This window comes from Equus quagga, unplaced genomic scaffold, assembly GCF_021613505.1.
Source record: "Equus quagga isolate Etosha38 unplaced genomic scaffold, UCLA_HA_Equagga_1.0 203_RagTag, whole genome shotgun sequence".
Taxonomy (NCBI): Eukaryota; Metazoa; Chordata; class Mammalia; order Perissodactyla; family Equidae; genus Equus; species Equus quagga.
In genome coordinates, this window is record NW_025798627.1 from 5,766,930 (window position 1) to 5,783,556 (window position 16,627).

Sequence of the window (16,627 nt, forward strand, 5' to 3'; positions counted from 1 at the left end):
TCTTTCTGCTTCCTGTTGGGCTCTGTTATGAACGCAGGGTGTGAGAGCTCCCTTTTTGCCTCCCTGACTCCAATTTAATGATGTTTCTGTTTATTAATTTTCACACCATCTAAGATGCATTTTAATGAATGTTACAGACACACCCTTGTCTATTAAATCATTTTCTCTTAGAAATTGGTGATGCCTTATAATTTACACACACACAAAGTGGACTCGAGATAGGTTAACAGATGGCCAAATGCTACATATTTACTTGGAAATAAATCTAGTATAATAAACAAATAATTTTATTTTTGAAGTCAATCATTTTAGGTTAGGTAATAAATTTTGGCGGTGTGTAGAGAATCGTTTGAGATTATCAGCCTATTGATACTTACAGATACTAAATGTGAATTCATATGTCCTTAAAAATGTCAAATTATTGATAAGAACAGAAACCCAAATAAATATTACTTCAGTAGGAAATTTTCTTGTCTTAGAAGGCAACTTTATATATAGAAACTAGATGAACTAATTTTGAGCTTTGCTCAGGAGATATATCTATATCTATTTCTAGAGAGAGAGAGCACTTTATGGTCTTTTCTACACAGCTGATTCAATGAATATAAAAGTATTATTAAATAGTAAATACGAATATATGAATAGACAGAAAAAACTTTTTGATTCTGAAAGTGGGGTTACATTAGTTGAATGATAGCTTAGGGAAAACTGTGAATTATTAAAAACAACAGACTAGGAAGCATTTGAAGTATTCTTTTATATCATCGGTCCTTTAAAATATATTTCATTTTCCTTTTGAGTTCTTCTAAATTGAAATAGAAAATGTCATATTTGCCTTTTCTTTGAAAAAGATATATTCTTAGTATATTTATTGGCACTGAAATTTGTATCTGAAGTGAAATCTAATGTATTGAGGTTTTAAGTGAACAGCACTGGAGATGAAATGTGCTTGATGATACGATCTAAAAGGGAATTGAAGAAGATGCTATTGCCAAGCGCTCATTGAAAACTGGAGTTATTGAAGTTTAATTTTAGAAAGTGGGAACACCAGAGTTTTATTTTTGTTATTTTTCTTATTATTTATAGTTGTTATAAATGATATTAACTGAATTATATAATATTATTGAAAAAACAATAGTTCTGAAAATATTTTTCTGAAGGAAGAAATATAACAGAATTTCAAACAATAATTATTTTAATTAACTCTTTTTATAGTCAAGGGAGTAAACTATCTACACCCCAAAACTGAAAATAATAAAAATATGAAACTTTGTTTTTGTAACCAATGCAATGGATCAAAGGAGAAAAACATAGAGTTATCTAAAGATGTAGAACGGTTTTCAGACCAGCCAGATGTCTTCGCTACCTGAGTGAATGTCCAAATCTATGGAGAGAAAGAACCTCTCACTCAAAAGGGATCTTCATCAGTCAGTGAAGTCCTTGCCCAAGAACATCAACATTTCAGCATTGGAGGCAGTCATATCTCCAGGGTGAGACGGACTCATCAGAACTTACGAGGCTAAGATAGCATGGCCTCATTGTACACTCAAATCATAATTGTGGGGACACTATCTCTGGTACTTGAGGCAATATGTTTTCAGTGCCAATTAATTAGCATCCTACTTTATATGTCTCTCATGAGTTTGGATGTCATGAGTCAGCCCCTGACAATTAGACTTTATGATAGAGATTGTTGCTGATCACAAATATTCTCAATTCTTGCAAAACATGCTGATGTCCTACACATTTCAGCCATTTAGCTAGCATTTAGGCAGGCCATAAGACAAATGTTTTCCAACTGAACATGAATGGGAGTGAGAGGCGGTACTCCGGCCAAGGCAGCCAAAAGAAGATGTACCTTTTCTACACTCTTTCTCTAGGAGTGCCAGACAAACAACACAAATAATATAAATAGTGAACAATCCTTGCTTAATTTACTTCGACAGATAAACATGGTGAATTCTCTAAGTATTTTTTGTCTGGAATAATTCCAACAGAGATTTATCACAGCTCATCATTTTTCTCCACCACTTACTAAACAAATTGGTTTCTCTCTTCTATCCTTCATGTATCTCTTGGAGATTATTTCTGCAATCCCTTATGAATTTTCCTCTCTCGAAAAAAATCATACTTTAAATTATATAACAATACGAAGACAATTACAAGTTAGATAAAAATTAAATTTCGCCTGCTTATTTAAAATAATGTATACAGCCTTCTAAATATCATTGTCCTTTAAGTCTGTTCTAAGTTTGGTGGCTTCAGGTATAGCTATATATACTTCATTTATAGCTATATATTCTTTACATATAGCCACGTATGATTCATGTATAGCTAATCACATCATCTTTTTTAAGTTTTGTTTTATTTTGACCTTAACTCTGGGTTTCAGTTCTTTGAATTCAAAAGTCCTTTAGATCTTTATTCTCATTCCCATAGCATATATCCACTTGTTCCAGAAATACATTCTACAAATCAAAGTTTATCTGCTGATCTCATTCTTAATTTCCAACTTTCTCTAAGATAGGAGTATCTTTATATATTTCAGGCACTATTATATAATGACAAAATGCTAATATACTTCACATGATCTCAGCAATAAATTTTACTACAGTTGTCCATTGGGATCGTCTTGCTTAGGTCAGACTTTGTAAAACTGTCTAAATACTAAAAATGGATGTTCCTTTGAACATGCCCCCCAAATTAATGGAGAATTAGAAAATTAGTTTAATATGCTGAACTAAATATATAGAAATGATTAAATATTCATATAATTGAACAAACACCCCCTACATAAATATATTTGAGTATATGTATGTGTGTGTGTGTGTGTATATATATATATATGCATATCTGTATCTATCTATTGAGAAGACAGACAGATGTGAAAATATAAATATAACTTCAAGTTGATTACTTTCAATTTGATTATTTGAAAGCTAGATTAACTTTCAATCTCTCCTACATAAGAAACTATCTCTGTTCAGGCCCTGCCTAGAGTCTCTTCAGGCCCTGCCTAGAGTCTCTTCTTGGTCATCTTTTTGGTCCCAGTGTCATCCACATCAATTTATTCCTAAACTATACTCTCTGATAATGGAGCTGCAATATAACAATAGACATTTCTTACTAGATATCTGAAATTCCCCAAAATTCAAACTATAAAGAATGAGTTTTTCTCAATTGTATTTCTTGAAGTAACAGCTAGCATTCATAAATATTTCTGAATACCAATGTCCAGACTTTTTGCTATACAGTAATGGTAATAATAATAATGATAATCCTTGTCCTCAAGATGTGAGAACACAGAATAGGAAGAAATTTACTTCCAAACAATAATTTCTCTAATGAAGAAAGAGACTTATGGAATTTCACTCTTCTCCTGTTGAAACAGGAAAAGGACTGCCAGCAAAGTAAGTTGAATGTCCATCTATCTTACCAATGTGAAAACCAATTAATAGAAATGGCCCTTTGGGTATTTCAGACCTGCTGGCAACTGTGAAATCACCTTTAATGAGGAAAAATGTCGTAAGGTATTTTAAAAAAGAGATATTTTAAATTATTCAACCAATGCTTGTTCAGATTTCACAAGAATTCTATTTATAATTTGGGTTACTTTTTAGATATGCCAGAGAAGGAGAACTCAGTCAAGAAAACAAGAAGAATTCAGTCTCTGTGACCACCATACCCTTATTGGAAATAAATCAATTGAATCCAAGTTATGCAACAACTTGGTGACTGGGAGTCTCATCCTTAGGAAGTTAATCCAGGACTATGAATGAGTTTGGGCCAGCATTAGTCAAGTGACCACTCTCTTATGTTCACCTATCTATAGCCAAGACCATGGGGTCATACAAATAGTTAATGCGTCAGCGTTTCTGTAAATAATTACTTTTCCTTGATTTACAACTTGTTACATAAAGATTTTACTAATTATTAGGAAATCACTGGTGCTGTTTTTGATTTGGGATTTAAATGGTAATCATAGTTTATGACAAAACTGATAAAAATGATCAGTGATCTGAAAGTGATATTTCAAGCACTTCGTAGTTGCTCTCCCATGGGATGAGTTAGAAATGACTGAGGTATTGCTTCCAACTGTTGTTTATATTCTCTAAACCTAGGTCAGAGAAGAAGAATCTGTTCTCAGATCAGGAGAAATGCCATTAATAAATATGAACCAAGGAAAAGCAAAATTCAGGGGCCCACTAATGTTTCTGAAGGCTATAGGTTTTTGGAAAATGTTGTGTAAGCAAAATTGTACATCATGTCACCGTTTGAAGCAAACTTTCCCAGGCTGTGTCTATGTTTAAAATATCACTTGGCTTCTATTCAACTCATTTTTAGGGCAGGCACTATGATAATTATTACTCACCTCCAGAAATCATTATTTTCATCTACCTTGCAATTCTATCACTTGAAACTGATCTGGGAGGAGCGAAATTCACCAAGTCTGAATTTAATGACTTTGCCTTTGATTCATTTTATTACAGAAACAAGGACTTTATAGACCAAAGAAGACAGAGATCTTGTTACAAGCTGTGGCAAAAACATTCTGAGGGAATGAGTCTGATTGGTCCGACTTGAGTTATGAGTGAGACCATCCTTAAACCTATCACTATCATCAGGAATACTAGGTACTATGATTGTCCAACTTTAATCACATTCCTACTTCTCCGGTGCCAGGGAAGGAATAGACTCTCTCAATTGTCAAAATCTATTAAAATCACATGGTCCTAATAAGATAGGGACAATTGCCCAAAAAAAGACTACAGTGGTTAACATATCATAAGGTGGCCTCCCAAATCCCCACCCCTTGTTGTCACACACTTGTGCAGTCTCCTCCCCTTGAGTATGGACATGTCCAGTGAGTTGCTTCCAAAGAGTAAAATATGGCAAAGATGACAGGGTGCACGTGATTACACACTTAAGATTGTAATGCCTAGCCTTTGGAGCTTCTCTTTCCTTTGCTAACTTTGAGGAATGGAACAGTCTTGTTGGGAAACCTCACAGCACACAGAACTGTGGGCAGCCTCTAGACGTTGAGGGCAGTCTCTGGTTCACAGCAGAAAAAACTAAAGCTCAATCCAAGAAAGTGAATTCCACCAGCAACCTGCGTGAGCTCAGAAGCAGACCTCTCCCCACCATAGCCTCAGAGGAGACTGAAGCCCTGGCTGGCAGCTTGAATGCAAACTTGAGTTCTTAAGCAGAGGACCCAGCTAGGCCACGCTGGAGTCTTGAACCATAGATATACTAAATGAGGTAGTAAATGTGTGTTGTTAAATGTGTTACATGTGTGGCAATATTGTTATGCAATAGACAGCTAACACAAATACTACAGTTTCATGAAAACAATGATTACCACTAAATGCTGTTACAACCATTAACTGATTGTCATTAAAACAAAGTTTTCCAATCACAGATCCTAATTCTGGGTTTATGTTTATGAACCTGCTCTCCTCTACCTGGTCTATCTCCTAGGATAGACCCTCTGCACGTGAATTGCAACTCCTGAAGGATTAAACTGCAATACACTAGTAGTAGGAAATATGCCCTTTGACTCCTCAATGAAGTACTTATTTTCTAGATACTATGTCACTACATGAAACTGTCAGGTTGTGAACATATTAATGACTCTAACCTGCTGTGTTTCAATTGCTTCAATTTTTACCAGTTTTCCACTATCAATGCAAGATGGAATGAAGAAATCTATGATCAGGGCAATTTCTGCTTCATTATGAAATTTTAGGAGTTGTTAATAATGATGTTTAGCATACAATGTATTTTCTAGCCTTTTAAAATTTTCTTTCCCATAGACCAAAAGAAGAAAATTCTTCCCAGCTCTCCTAAAAAATACAGAACCGAGTGTTGAATTAAATAGGCTAAATGTCTTCTTCTGATAAATGAATGCTCACTCACATAGAACTTGTAAATGCTACTTAATCATTTAAAATAGAAATAAAGATTCCTTTCTGGTATCTGATATCTTACCTTAGGCTAACACACTTTAATCTTGACTATAGTCCTGGCATTTGTTATCCACAATCACTTAAAAATAGAAGGATGAACAATTTAACTGTTTATGAACTGAACTATTTAATATATTCATACTTAGAATTGTAATTACAGTACTAGAGGTTAAAACTCTATTATAAGACCTTGTTTTAGAAAAAGAATAAATAAATTTCTTATTGTTATTTAAGACAAAGTAATGTTCAAAGTAAGAATTGTGGGTCTGTTTGACACCCAAGTTATGCAAGATAGGACAGAACTCTACCTCAATGTCCTTAATAAGTCCTTCTTAGACCCAAACAGAGAGAGAGAGGTGTGTGTATTTTTTCATTGTTCATTTCATTCTTATTTCTCAATACAAATGGGGTGCTGCTTAAAGAAAACAGTAATTGTTATTTGCAATCTCAATCAATCTTCTAAGGCAGAGGTTGCTATACTCTTTCTGTAAAGGGCAAGATGGTAAATATCTTCAGGTTTGCAGTCCATAAGATCTTTATTGCAACTACTCAACTCTGTCATTGTAGCATGAAAGCAGCCATAAACAATATTTAAATGAATGATCATGACTCTATTCCAATAAAACTTTACTTACAAAATCAGGAGGAGGCCCAGGTTTGACTCTCAGGGCCATAGTTTGCTCTCTGTCATTCTAAGGAAATTCAACAGTGTGTGTTTTACTTACTGAAGACTTGTTGTTTATCTGACTGTCCTGATAAACTAAGACAGGATAAAATAAGGCTGAGAGCTGGAGATCGAGTAGAGCCAAAAATTAAACTATATATTCAAGTTGTAAGGGATATTTTTTTGGTCCAGGTTGGGAAGAATGCAGGCAGGATAGAAAAAGTTGAGTGGGCTGTGAGCTCTGTGAGAAAAACTTCAGAAGGAAAACCCACCACTATGGCATTGCCTAAAAAGGAAATTTAGGCACCAAAAATCCAAGGTGCCTTTTTAAAGTCATATGATAATTTTGTGAAATTAGGGCTTGATATAAACTTTCTTCTTGTACTGTCATAAAAATCTGTAGTAGTCTTCATTGTTCACTCAAATTCTGTGAATAGATTATTTTCAAGGATTCTAAGGGTGTTGGACTCTAGGTATCCAGGTAGATGTCTAGCAGAAACTGGAAAAAGAGCTGAAAAATAAAATAATTTTTATTTGGATTTCTGTCATACTTTGCTGTGAGAGGTCTGGACAAGAGGCCTCCATGAGTGGGCAAAGGCTAATGTTCCTCAGAGAGAATTAACCTGCTTTTAAAAGCACACACGAAAAGTCACACAGGCTTTATTCTTGTTACCACTATTCCTTCCAAGAATGACCAATAAAATGAAGCCAAATAAAACTAAGTCATCTTTCCTAAATTTCCACAAGGACTCTCTGGGTGCCTATAAAACTTTATTTTTCTGCTTTATCCTTTCTCGATGGCCTCCCCATAAACTGAGATGTGTGTTAGTCAAATCCAAGCACACTTTACTCTTCTTTGTTTTACTTCAAAATCATGTTACCAAAATATCACACAATCTTGACTGGGTGTTAGCAAGAGAGATTACAGGAAGTTACGTTCTCTGAAATCAAGAGCTAATGGAAGACAATAGATATATTCAAAGAAAACTGTATGTATAATTTCTTTATTCCATACTGTAAACAAAAATAACTTAGAAGAATCAAAAACCTTCATAACACTAGAATAAGTAGTTGTAATAATAACAATAGGTAATTTTAATGTTTGACATTCTGTTTTTTATAGATCAGCCACATGGGTAGTCAGCTGGACTTATTTGAACCTATTTCTCTGGCTCTAATTCAAAATGAGTAAAAAAATGCAAGTTCAAATTCTGACACCTATAGGCCAGGAGACTAAAAACTGAACTATGGAAAGTTAAGGTACAGCCATCATGGGAGATATCTTAAGGTCAGTTGCCCTTCCTGTATCTCATTGCTCATCTCTTTTAATACCAAAGTAGATAATATTTTAACTTCTAATTTTCAACTTATCGTCCTTACATAAAACATTGTTATAAGAGTGAAAACTTCAAGACCTTTTCCCCTCCTGTCTTTGGTCATATAATTTAACTTCAAGAATCTTTTAAAACCCTAATCTACTAAAACTATAACCTTCAGAGTCTGTTAATCTGCTCCCTCCACCTTCTGGAAGCTGTAATTCTCTTCCATTTCTATGCGCCATTGGAACCACTTCTATAACCTTTTCCTAAGATTCCGAAGACTTTCAATAGCTATGTACAGAAGGAAACTTTACTGTGGTACATCAAATGATAAATGGATCAAAATTCTTAAACCCTCCTGTATCCAGGCCTTTTGTAATGTGACTTATCAAAAAGGGAGAATAGGCTTCTCCATCCTTTGAATTTAGTCTGGTCTTTTGTTTTGCTTGGGCCAATGGGATAGGAGCAAACCTGATGCAATGAGAGGCATAAAAAAAGTGTATGTATATTTCTACTGCTTATCCAGGGCAACCAGCCGTCATCATGAGAACATCTCCAGGCAACTCTGCTGGCAAGATATGAGAGACACATGGAGGAGACAGAGTTGCTTGTGATAACACTTTCCTAGACCAGACAGCCCCCAGTGAAACCACTAGCATCAGCAGATAAGATCAAACAAGATAAAATCAGTAGAGTCTATTCCAGATGAGCAGAATTACACAAACAACCCGTAAACTCAGGAAAGTAATAAATTGGGGCTCATATATTACCTGGAAATACTGAATAAAACTTTATAATCCAATGGTTACAGGATATACCTCACATTTTTTAAAGACTAACTCTTTTGAGTTAAAAAGGAGGCAAACATCTTTATCATCTGTCTGCCTTTGTCATGTGTCAAATTTTATTCATAAGACCTGTTTTTTTTATTTCAAATGGATGATTTTGGGGTATGCGAAGTGATAAACACAGGACACTTGTTAGCATTAAATTTGCTTTCTTTTGTCTTAGTGCTATAACGTTCATATGTAAAGACATCCAGACAAATGATAGTTTGTTCTACTACCACTAGTATAACAATTAATACTTGACTTAAGAAGAAGACAGTAGGAAGAATATGTTAAAATAGCACAGAAATAGCATCCCCCCAACAATGTCTTCCAACTCTCTCATCCTTTGCTAAGTAAGAGTTATCAGCAGCCCCCAGACTTCTACTCTTCCTCTTCATCCCTAATACTTCTCAGCATGGATCTATCTAACAGCCCTAATCAAAGCAACTCCCAAAAACACCCCGCCCTTTGGTTTGTGTTTTGCGCTGCATGTCCAGTAAAAGAAAGCATGTATCTGCAATATTTTTCTCTAATACATACTAAACATTTTCAAAACACTTAGACTCCCTGTGCATTCCTAATAAAAAGGAGATTGCACATTTTACCTCTGGAGAAACATAATTAAATCGCTCCTCCAATTCTTGATTTCCCTAATCTGTCTACAGGCATATCTTATTGACACTAGTCATGTCACTCTGCTGGGTTGAAGTGAGAAGAAAATGAAAAATACTTTAAGAAGTGCTTTTAAACTCTAAAAGTTTATACAAATGCTGAAACAACCGCTATAACAATGACAAAATCTCCCTGAAAATCTCTGTAATATTGTACTGTAAATTCTAAGTTAATTAGAGATTATGGTTGTAATAGTTTGAAATAGGTTAAGCCAGGAAGTTATGGAGTTTTTATTGATATTGTGAATAAATTTATGAAAATAAATGAGTGGAGATTCAGTCTGGTAAATTCAGTTAATCTGACTTAACTCGAGTTTCAGTTTCCTTACCCATAACTGTGAGATCAGAAGGTCATCTAAAGAATAGAAAAAGACTAGAAGACTGGAAAGCACTTGACAAATGTCAAGTAAATACAATAAAATCACCACCACAGACATAGAAACTATTAGGAACGCAGTCTAGCATGGAACCAGGAGTCAAAGTTTTAAGAATTTATATTGAGTTCTGTCCCCGGGTTACCTTACAACCTGAAAAAAGAAAAATTTTCCATCCTCTTCATGTGTCATTATATCCTTTTGCCAAGGTAATGCATCACAGAACACACAGAAACCTTAATATCACTGAAATTCCTTAGAAGAATGACAGATGGTAGGACAGTAGAATATGGTGACCTAAAATGCTATCATTTAAAAACTTAGTACAAGAAAGAGAATAAAAGTAAACCAAAACTTTTGAATGCTTGGCAAGTTCTAAAACTGTTTACAAAATGGTCCAGGATGTATTTAATCAATGGAATTTGCTCCTGTTTTTCTTAGTATTTATTGATTGTCCATTCTGTGCAAAGAAATGTGCATGAAAGTTTGCTTCAGCAGCATCTATCCTAAAAAAAAAAAAATTGGAATGATACAAAGAAGATTAGCATGGCCCCTGAACAAGGATGACACACAAATTCGTGAACCATTCCATATTTAACAAAAAGAAGAATATCGGCAACAGATGTTAGCTCAGGGCCAATCTTCCCCACAAAAAAAAAAAAAGGAAGAAAGAAATGTGCATGAGATATTTACTTTATAAAATAAAGTTTCAGTACTATAATCAAGCAAAAATAAAAATATTTCAATGAGGGGATTGAAGGAAGATGGTCAACATGTACAAACTTCCAGTTATAAGACAAATAAGATCTAGAGATGTAAATTACAGCATGATGAATCTCATTAACGCTGCTGCCTGATGTATAGGAAAGTTAAGAGAGTAGATCCTAAGGCTTCTCATCATCAGAAGAATTTTTTTCGTTTCTTTTTATTATATCTATATGGGATGATGGATGCTGACTAAACCTATTGTGGCAACCATTTCACAATATGTGTAAATCAAACCATCATGCTGTCCACCTTACACTTACATGGTGATGAATGTCAATTATTTCTCAATAAAACTGCAAGAAAAGTCTTTCATTGAGATACATATGTGTGGACATGGAATTTTATTTATTGTGTTCAGATATGTAAAGGGGAATAAAATATTCTTTCTCTTTCCTGATAATTCAGGATTATCTCTGAAAGAAATGCAGAAGAAAAGAAAAGAAAAACAAATTGCCAGATATAAAAAAAAAGAATCATTTGAGGTAAGCCAATCATGGCAAAACTCATGTTTTCTTCAAAGCTTTCTTCTTCTTAATTTCTAGACTTTTATATGCATTGGGGAAATGCTTTTAAGGTATTCAGATAACATGAAAAAGTAGGGCAGCTGAGTGAAATAACAAGGTACCTGTTCCAATTGAACCCATGTTCTTTGTTTTCTTTTCCACTAAAATTTCAATACTCAATCTTAAATACCAACGTTTGAGTTCTGTAGGTCTGCTTTTTAATTTTTTAGAGTACTCATTAGTCTTTAAGATATTAAGAAGAGTGTTGTGTATTTTCCAGCTTACTCTTTTATGTTCTTCAGTTTCAGTTGGAAAGCTGACACGCTCAACACTGGTGTCAATTACCTCTTGCAGTAGTCGCACATGAGCATTCAGTGAGTCTGACTTTCTCAAAAATGATCAACTGGCATGTCTAATTCTATTACTTTTTACCATTTATTCAGTTTAAAAAGCTTCCTTGGATTGTCACAGTTTATTTCTAGTCACTACCAGCTGCAAAAACATTTGCTTCGTATGATAATCATGAAATGAACTGCTACAGAGATGTGAAATGATATTGTTTCCTTCTCATTCTGATATCCCATCAACAATTTACAATTTTGAAGCAGCATTAGCACAATATAGTAAGAAACAGCTGCTTAATTTACCTTAATTGTCAGGCAATATCTCATTTTATCTGCATAGCAAGTTCAGCAGATTCTTGAGAGCATATGTTTATTGTATTTCTAGTGCTCATAGCAAACCACACTCTGTGTTTTAGTCTCGCACAACAAAAGTTCCAAAGAAACATCCTTTTCAAGTGAAAACCGCAACCACAGGCTTTCCCCAGCATAGGCTTTTGTCATTCATTAGATCACACTGTGACAGATGCCTCAGATACAAGCAAGTGGAAACCAGAGACAATCCAGTGGACCCTGCAACACTACTGCTTCCAACGTAGGATCAAGACTTAAACAGCAAGAGAGAAAGCTAACCCGATTGCATTTGTTTCTGTGAATGTGTGTCTGTGACTCTGAGACTCTGTTCTTAGTGAAATGGTGAATTTATTGAACTTCAAAATCCTCTGAAATGACTGACACGTTGAAAAATGTAACAAAGAAAACGCTACAATACATTTCAAAAGCATCATTTTTCTTCCCACCAGGTGACATATTTTGTGATGTGAAAGATGGAGAAGACTCATATGGTGGGGTTTCCGGAATGGTCATGATGCATAATTATTTCATTTAATGTATGATTAAATTTGGTGTAATAACTTTTTATTTAATATATTTTTACCTGTGTCCATCAGTAACAATGTTATATAATTTTCTTTCTTCCTATTGTCCTTGTCAGGTTTGGTACCAGCATCATAAAGTGAATGACATATTAATGGTCCCTCTTTGTTGTCTCTGGAAGAATTGCATAAGATTAGAATTATCTGTCCCATGAATAACCCACAAAACACCTGGGATTTTTTGGTGTGCAAATCTTTAAATATCTTTTAAATTAGTTTGATGGCTTCAGGACTGATAATTTTTAATTTGTGCTTAAGTTAGATTTGGTAAGTAATTATTTTTCAAAGAATTTATTCATGTTGTCTAGTTTTCACATATGGCCTAAATTTGTTCATCTCATTGACAGCTTCTATAGTTACATCATCTTTTTCTTTACATTAGTACTTTGTGTCTGTTTCACTTGTTTTAAGTGTGTGTCAGGAAGATTGCTCACGAGCCAACATCCGTGCTAGTCTTCCTCTATGTTGTATGTCATCAGCATGGCTTGATGACAAGTGCTAGGGCCGTGCCCGGGATCTGAACCTGTGAACACTGGGCCGCCAAAGCAGAGCATGTGAACTTCACCACCACAGCACCAGTCCGGCCCCACTATTTAGCTTTCTAACTTGATCAAATATGCTTTGTTTGTACGTTATATTAATCTTTTCAATTAGTGAATTGATTTTGTTGATCTATCCTATATATATTTTACTATTACATAATATGCGTTTCAATTTTACTATATTATTTTCTTCAATATTATTTCTGTTATTCTATTGTTCATTTTTAGGATTCTAAAATTCTACGTTTGGCTCATTAATTTTCAGTTTTTTTCCCTTTGGCAGTATGTGCATTCAAGGCTATACATTTCCTTCTAATACCATTTTACCTGCATTAAGCAAGTTTAGACAAGTGATATTTTTATTGTCATTTAGTTCTAGGCTTTTTTTTTTATTAAATATTAAAAGTATTTTTTGCCAAAGTACGGAGATTTGCATGTTAAGTTCTTTTTTTATATTTGCATTGTGATTGCTGCACGTACTTTGTATAATATGTGTTATTTGATATTTGTTGTAAATGCTTTACAGTCTGTTACATGCTAAGTTTTAAAATGTTTGTGTGTATCAACTCCAGTTGTTAAGGCTCGCTATTTGATAAATGTCCAGTAGGTCAAACTCTTTAAGTCTTTCAGCATCTATAGTATATCTTGATTGCATTATGTATTAATTAAATATTTATTACATATCTAATTTTATAATTAAATAAATTAATTTTAATAGGAAATCTCCCACTAAGAGGGCAGATAGGTCAATTTTGTCTTATAAAGCTGCCAGTTTTTACATACAATTTTAGGCTATTAGCTTTAGAATTACCTAGCTTGTGAATTAGTTATTTTATAAATGAAATAAAAGTTTTTTATTTCAAAGTCTTAAAGTTTGGTTCATCTAATATTAATGTGGTTACATTAACTATTCTTTGCTATATTTTTGCCAGATTATAAATGGTTGTGTGTATAAATATAGATATAAAAATATTGATTCTTTCATCTTAATTTTCTATGCTTTTGCTTTTTATGCAGATTACCAGAAAATAGCATTTACTTAGATTTCTTTCTTTGCTTCAGGAAGATTGGCCTTGAGCTAACATCTGTTGCCAATCTTCCTCTTTTTTTTTTCTCCCCAAAGCCCCAGTGCATAGTTGTAGATCCGAGCTGTAAGTCCTTCTAGTACTTCTATGCCACAGCATGGCTTGATGAGTGGTATGTATGTCCAGATCCCAACCAGCAAACCTCCAGGCCCCCGAGGCAGAGCAGGAGAACTTAACCACTTGGCCATTTTATTTATTTGAGGCTTCTCTCTTTTTTTCTTAGTGAGTATAGCAAAAGGTTTGTCAATTTTGTTTATCTTCTCAAAGAACCAGCTCTTAGTTTCATTGATCCTTTATACTGTTTTGTTTGGTTTCCATTTTATTTATTTCTGCACTAATTTTTATTATTCCCCTTCTTCTGCTGACTTTGGGCTTTGTCTGTTCATTTGCTAGTTCTGTTAGGTGTAGCTTAAGATTGCTTATTTAAAATTTTTTATGTTTCTTAAGGCGGGCCTGTATTGCTATGAATTTCCCTCTTAGGACTGCTTTTGCTGCATCACATATGAGTTGGTATGGGTTGGTATGGTGTATTTTCATTTTCATTCGTCTCTAGATATTTTTTGATTCCTCCTTTAGTTTCTTCATAGATCCATTGGTTGCTTGGTAGCATCATTTTTAGTCTCCACATATTTGTCAATTTCCCAGCTTTTTTTCTTGTACTTGATTTCTAGTTTCATAGCATTATGCTCAGAAAAGATGCTTGAAATGATTTCAATCTTCTTAAGTTTATTAAGGCTTGCCTTGTTTCCCAATATATGGTCTATCTTTGAGAATGTTCCATGTGCACTCAAGAAGAATGTGTATTCTGCTGTTTTTGGATGAAATGTTGTATATATATATTTGTTAAGTCCATCTGGTCTAGTATTTTGTCTAATTCCATTATTTTCCTTGTTGATTTTCTGTGTGGATTATCTATCCATTGATGTAAATGGGGTGTTGAGGTCCCCTACCCTTATTGTTTTGCTGTTAATTTCTCCTTTTAGGTCTGTTAATAGTTGCTTTATGTACTTTGGTGCTCCTGTGTTAGGTGCATATGCATTAAATGTTATGTCCTCTTGGTGAATTGTCCCTTTTATCATTTTATATTGCCCCTCTGTCTCTCATTGCTTTTTTATCTTGAAGTCGACTTTGTCTGATATAAGTATGGCAACACCTGGCTTCTTTTGTTTGCCATTAGCTTGGAGTATCATCTTCCTCCCTTCACTCTGAGCTGTGTTTGTCTTTAGAACTTAAATGTGTTTCCTGGATGCAGCATATTGTTGGGTCTTGTTTTTTAATCCATCCAGCCACTCTGTGTCTTTTGATTGGAGAATTCAATCCATTAACATTGAGAGTCATTATTGATAAATGAGGGCTTACTACTGCCACTTTATCACTTGTTTTCCAGTTGTTCTGTATTTCCCTTGTTTCTTGTCCTATGTATTTCCAACTTCAATTCTGTTTCATGTTTCTCTATGATAGTTTTCTCTTTATTTATCACTTGTGTCTCTGTTCTGAATTTTTTTTTAGTGGTTACTGTGAAGTTTGCATAAAAGATCTCATAGATGAGATAATCCATTTTCTGATTGCCTCTTATTACCTTAGTCTAAGCAGGTTCCATCTCTTTCTTCTTCCTCATCTAAGTTATTATTGTTACAACTTATTCCATTTGTGTTGTGAGTTGGTGATTAAAATGAAGTGATTATAGTTATTTTTGATGCTTCCCTTCCCTTTATCTTTAATGTTACAATTAAGTGTTTGCTAATGTGTTCTGATAGAGAACTGCAATTTTCTGATTTTGCCTGTCTATTTATCTTCTTGGTCAAGGCTTTGTAAACCTTTTATTTTTTCTCAAGTATAAGGATCTTCTTGACAATTTCTTGTACAGGGGGTCTTCTAGCAATGAGCTCCATCAGCTTTTGTTTATCTGGAAAAGTTTTTATTTCTCCATTGTATCTGAAGGATAGTTTCACTGTATAGTGTATTCTTGGCTAAAGTTTTTTGTCTTTCAGAATTTTGATATATCATCCCACTGTCTCCCAGCCTGTAAGGTTTCTGCTGAGAAATCTGCTGAAAACCTGACAGGGGTTCCTTTGTAAGTTATTTTCTTCTGCCTTGCTGCCCTTAATATTTTCCTTTGCCATTTACTTTTGTCACTTTTACTAATATGTGCCTTGGAGGTCTTTTTACATTGATGCAGTTGGGAGTTCTATTAGCTTCATTTACATGTAATTCCAACTTCTTCCACAGGTTTGGGAAGTTCTCAGCTATTATTTCTTTGAACAAGCTCTCTGCTCCTTTCTCCCTCCCTTCTTCTTCTGGAATACCTATAATTCTTACGTTGCATTTCCCAATCGAGTCAGATATTTCTCAGAGAATTTTTTCATTTCTTTTTAGTCTTAGATCTCTCTCATCCTTTATCTGCAGCATTTCTATATTTCTGTCCTCTAAATTACTAAATCTGTCCTCCATAATATCAGTTCTGTTTTTTATGGATTCTAGATTTTTCTTTATCCCATTCATTATGTTTTTCATCTTCTACATTTCTAATTTTTTTTATAGTTTCAATTTCTTTTGTGAAGAATTTCTTCTGTTCATTAGTTTTATTCCTGAGATCATTGAACTGTCTTTCTGAGTTTTCTTGTAAGTA

General features: G+C 34.2%; 1 non-coding gene across 1 annotated transcript; it reads left to right on the forward strand.

Moving 5' to 3' along the window:
• The first annotated feature begins 10,314 nt into the window (after positions 1 to 10,314).
• LOC124233524 (U6 spliceosomal RNA) lies at positions 10,315 to 10,422 on the forward strand. The gene has a single exon (XR_006887091.1). It is a non-coding gene; the product is annotated as a U6 spliceosomal RNA (small nuclear RNA).
• Positions 10,423 to 16,627: the final 6,205 nt, after the last annotated feature.